We start from the raw sequence: 6,000 nt of genomic DNA, 5'->3' as shown, positions 1-6,000 counted from the left end.
ATCTTGTCAGTATTCACACCACAATGTCAAACAATTGGCTATATCATAGTTAAAGTGACAGTATGGATGTCCAATAGGAAACTACACAAAGCAAAGCAGTTGGCAGATTTGGAATTCTAGCCAAACGTGCATGAACCGAACAAAAACTCACAACTAATCACTGCCATTGGAGTCAAAAAGAGAACAACAGACTGACCAATAAAAGGAAACATAAAGGGAAGCCAGCAAGCGAATCAGAGAGGAGAACCAAACCATGACAACAGCAATGAAATAAGAGGAATGAAAGCTATAGAGCAGTTATCGTTAGCAACACCACTGAAGAAAGAGGGGTTGCTGAGGTATCTAATGGAGGGTGAGGGTTGTGGCCACACAAACGTGACGGAGTGTACAGACACAAGTACAGACCCTTGTGTTTCATGTTTTCTTTTTTGTAAAAGGTTTCTGAACCCTGGATATACAGAGATAACAGAAAACTCATTATCTGCTTTTTGTGTTTAGACAGAGTGATGTTTACATCAACATCAAAATAGTGCTGCATCAGGTTAGTCACCAGGGCACAGTACAGAACTTGTTTTTGTTTTTAGCTGTTCTGTAAAAATATCTGTGTTATTTTATCTCTTGCCGTTCCTGTCTCAAAAAAGGAACAGTGAACCATTAATCAATGTGTGCACCACAAGCGCTAACAATATATAAAAAAGAGAAGACAAAGTGCTGCTGTTTGGGGGAAAAAATAGTCTAGACCTCTTTTATAAAACCCAAACAGGGGTTTGTAGGTGGTTGGTCCTACAGATACTATAGGACTGGCAAACTAACCAAGACAGTTTTGTAAATCAATCTTAATTATTTATTCAAGTTTGCAGCACCCTTTTTTCAGCTGTTTTAGTTTAGAGATTCTATCTCTCAAGCATATTGCTTCTGAACAAGATTTCGCTTATCTTTTTAGTTTCTTCAGGAAAATTATTCTCTTCCAATTTCAGAAATCTGTCATTTTTTAACAACATAAAATAATAATTAAAACTTATTTCAGACGTTTCCCCTTACAAAAAAATACTGATTTTGTAAATCTTTTATTCACGGAACAACATAGAAACATGCGTGTGTCTGATATCTATTGTATTCTATTGGGAGGTTTCAACGGATCAGATGAGGGTATTCAAATATTGTGGAGTGGACAGCTTGGTGTTGATGAATAGAACCTTAATTGGCATTTAGGAGTGTATGCCAGACAACCTTTTATGGTCAATACCCACAATTAATTCAATATAAAGATAACTTATACTGAACTCCAGTAAAACTACATAAAATGGGAGTGATCCCCAATAATTTGTGTCACAGGTGCAATCTAACACCTGGCACTCTTGTTCATAGGCTTTGGTCATGACGACATCTTTGGAATTTTCACCAACTCTAGTGAGGATTTAAAACAGTTCATTCAGTCAGTAATACATTTCCACCCAGCCCTGGATTTCACATGGAACATATCAGAAACAGGCAATAGTATGTGTATCTTTCTTAGACATTTCCATCACTGTTTTGAATTCCACTACTACAAAACTAACTGATTCACATTCATATCTGCAGTATGACTCCTCCCACCCATGACTCGATTCCCTATTCACAAGTGTTGAGACTCAAACATATTTTCAGCGACGATCAAGATTTCTTCGTCAGAAGTGAGGAAATGTGTGGTTTTTTAAACTGTGGCTTTCCCGACAACATCATCACTACAGCTAAATCCTGCATTTAAAATATAAATAGAAAAAATGCTTTATATAATAATAATATACAACACACAGATGATAGAAACCCTCTGGTCCTCACTTATCACCCTACCAACAGAAAGATACAGACAATTGTGCAAAGAAACTTTCAAATTTTACAAGACCCATCTACAGCACCTATTTTCAAGGACCCCCCCCCCCTTGATGTCAAATAGAAGAGACAAAAATCTACCTCTGGGAATGAACATTCTATTCGAATAATCATGACACCACCCACAGAATTTTTGTATAATTACAATTATTGAACAACAACAAGTTTACTGCACTGTGCTTACTTTTCTTTTTAAACAGCTGAAGAAGGGCTTTTGCCCAAAAAGTCCTGAAAATAAAAGATTTTTGAATCTTTTAAACCTTTTGTGTACATTTTTTAACAACCTTTTTCTTTCATATGCCTTCAATTTTGTACACTGGTTTTATACACTCACACACACACACACACACACACACACACACATATATTTTGTACATAAAACAAAACAAAACATTATTTTCATGCTGTATGTTTTTCCCTGTAAATTTCATGAACTGACATGATAATTGTAGGACACCTAAACTGAATAAAAAGATTAGAATCAGACCCTATTAGTGTTCTATTACGGCAGTATTAGTCCAATGGCAAACTTCTGAAAAGCTGCAGTATTATAGGATGTGGGGGTCAACCTTATACTGTAGAAATCTTATTTTGAATCATATCAAGCTGTAAAACAATCCAAAAGTAAAAGTACCAGCCTTGGGATAACAACTCAAAATATATAAAATGGGATCAGTCTAGTACTGTATTGACCAGAAGTGGTTCCTTACACTTGATTGCTTTTTGTTCTTCTTGTTTCTTTTGAAATCGGTACAAGGATAAAGTTTACGCTCATGAGTGGTAGACACGCCTATGGTAATAATGTTTTGCAATCACCTTCTTCTTCTTGTCCGGTCTGCAGCTGTCCTCCAGCACTGGTATACTGCATACGGATTGCGCAATGGATGACATAAAAAGTATTTTTCTTTCCTGAAAGTACTTCTTTGTATCTGCCTCAAAACACCAGAAAAAAAATCTGTTTCTGGAACAAGAATGCAAATCTTACCAGATTATCAAGAATAACAGTGCTATGGCACAACCATGGTGTGATCCTTGTAGTTTACCAACATTGCCTACTACAACATGAGAGAATCTCAAAGAGCCATTATTATGCAAGACTGAAGACTTCCTTATTGCCTTGAGCTAAGAAAGTGGCTAACTGTGATAAGCTACAACAGCAATTATTTAATGCTAACCCTATATACAATGCCAGTAACCATGAGTTAACTTTACAGTTGCTGTTTGGTACTTTGGTACTTTCGAAAAGCTTCTGTAAGACCCAAGGTAGGTCTACTGGGTCATAGGGTGAGCCCAACAAAATCTTTTCACCGGTTGAACTGAACCAGGTCTCTGGATGTGAAAGGCATCTCCCTAGCATTACTAATTTCATTTACCCTTCTAGAAAATATATTTGTTATAGAAGCAAAGTAAAACTGGTAGAAATAGACTTTTAGTTTGTTGCTTTTCTTTATAGACAATATAAATTTGAAGAGTATATGTGAACAGCTGTACAAGGTTATAAATCACAAGTTCAAGCACAGAATCCCCTTTTTCCAAAACAGTAACAGGAAACAGAATTGATATTTAAAGTATTAAAGGAAAGTAATAACTTTTTAAAAATATTTACACACAAAGATAGATTTTCCAATGCAATAAATAGCAGAGGCATTTAAATAGCCATGCATTTCATTAATTGTATTTTAAAACTGTGTTGGAAGCTACAGTTTTAAAAACAGAAACATTTTGATCCCCTTATGACAAAAATCTTAATTTAATATTTAAAGCTTTGTTTCTCACAGTAAATCTCCACTGAAAATAAGCATGACAAAAAAATAAATAAATAAAAATAACACATGACTGACCTGGTTCCATGTATGCTCACATTCTCTTAAGTATTAAGGTTGGAGACATCACCCAAACAAAATTGCTTCATCAAGATTGATGTTTCTGCTGCAAGCAGAAAAAGGAAATAGAGGTTTTTTCTACTGTTAGTCTTCTTCCTTGCAAACTTCCTGTCGTAGAAGCAGGATAAAACAGAAATTATATGATATTCTCAAATGGGATATAAAAAAAAAGGAAGTGTTTATTTATATTCAGCACTACACTAAATATCTGGTAAACATGCAATTATTACAGGTATTCTCCATCTCTTCAATGCTGTGCATACTGTACATTATCGCCTCTCTAAATTATACTGCCATTCCAATCAAAATCCACATTTCATAACACAATTTAAAATGCATTTTCTTGAGTGCATTATTATTCTATTTTTTATTTAAATGACTACACATGTTTTATAATATATTAATATAAATATGATTTTTGCAACTTTGTTTGCACACAAATGTGTATTACAGTACAGAATAGTATACAATTATTTATTTTTTTTATTTTGATTATTGTAATGCACTTTTTTTTCTGATGTCCTAAAACGTGTGGTATCTCGCTTGTAGCTTGTACAGAATACCAGCGCTAGAATTCTGACAAAAAACAGTAAAAGTGAACATAATACCCCTGTTTTGGACACTTTACACTGGCTCCCTGTGCAGTATAGAATTCATTTTAAGATTTTGCCGTCAGCTTACATAGCCCTGAATGGATTAGCACCTAGTTATTTGCAGGAGTTACTGACCCCGTATCTTCCAAACCGCACTCTGAGATCACAGGATGCAGGGCTGCTGGTTATTCCTAGGATCAACAAAAGCAACACGGGAGGAGGGAGGGCTTTTTCTTGTAGAGCTCCTAAATTATGGAATGCTCTGCTTTCATTTGCAGAGAAGCTGGGACTGTTACAGTTTTCAAGTCAAGATTTTTATAAAATGGCATTCATACCTTAATGGGTTTTAATGTAACTTTAAAATTGCTGCTTTTGTATTATTATGTGTATACTGATATTTAAATGGTCTGACTGGCAGTTATATGTATGACATGCTATACAAATGTATTGTGGTTTGTTCTTTTTTCTGCTATGTACTGTACAGTGCTTTGCGCTACTTTTGTATAAAAAGCGCTATATAAATGCAATAAATACATTTAAAAAAATTAAGCAACATAGCTGAGTATTTTCAGAAACAACATCCCTTGTTTTAAAAGCAACATTAGTTTGTAACCCTGGTAAATAATGATATAGGCAAAAACTAAAATATTTATTTTTAAAATAAATCAGTTCCAAGTTACGTGAACAAAACTGTAACAAGTGACAGTATCTAGTTAAAGACACAATTAGTTAATTCTCAGGCACCGTTTGCATGTTACAGATTTGTTATTATTATTAGATATTTGTTTATTTTTTGTTTGGTCAGGCTGCAGACAAAATACTTTTTAAAGATTTATGCTTTAGCATAATCCTTTCTCTTAATGTAACAAAATTATTTTATTACTTCACATAAAATATACTTGGATGACAGTAATGAGTTACTCCCCAAAACTGCAAAACAAACAAAACATGATTATGGACTGAAAAGAATTCTACATATGATTTAGGGTAAAAAGTTTTAAATAACTTTTATAGGCAGCAATGCAGGAATCTTTAGCTGCAGGTGTGAACCCATTTACAATGCAAGACATAGAGTTTGAGAAGGTAAATTACATGTATAACATTTCCCTTGTGAAAGACAATAAACACAGCCTTGGCGCAACATTTGTTTGGTGTCATAAAATATAGTTCCTATGGTTTCAACAGAACAAATCACTTTACTGACATTTGCAGGAGAAATGAATTGCAGGCAGGTTTCAGGATATTACAACATAGAGGGATTATACCAGAGATAACATTTTAATATTAAAAAATATTAACCTGAGGTATGTAAGTAACACCACGACCTCCACCCATAGCACGTGGCACTGCATGACAAAGACTTTTTTCATAAGCATCTATTTATTCATAGCAACCAATGGTTTTATACATGATTTGCAATGTTGGTATGTAGGGTGAAGAAACCATGCTCATGCTTTTCTTTGTTAAATGCCCACTTGCCTTTGCTAACAGCCAAATATTAATAATTTAGTCTAAAATCTAAACATGAATGGTATTTGTTTTATATTGCATGATAAGCCATGTCCCATACTCACAGCGTGTGGGTACACAGTAGGCACAATAGATATAACAAAGGATCACAAAAAAAGTAGTTTGTACTTATATTGCTTTAA

Source organism: Polyodon spathula, chromosome 21, assembly GCF_017654505.1.
Source record: "Polyodon spathula isolate WHYD16114869_AA chromosome 21, ASM1765450v1, whole genome shotgun sequence".
Classification (NCBI taxonomy): domain Eukaryota; kingdom Metazoa; phylum Chordata; class Actinopteri; order Acipenseriformes; family Polyodontidae; genus Polyodon; species Polyodon spathula.
This window is presented reverse-complemented; position numbering follows the sequence as displayed.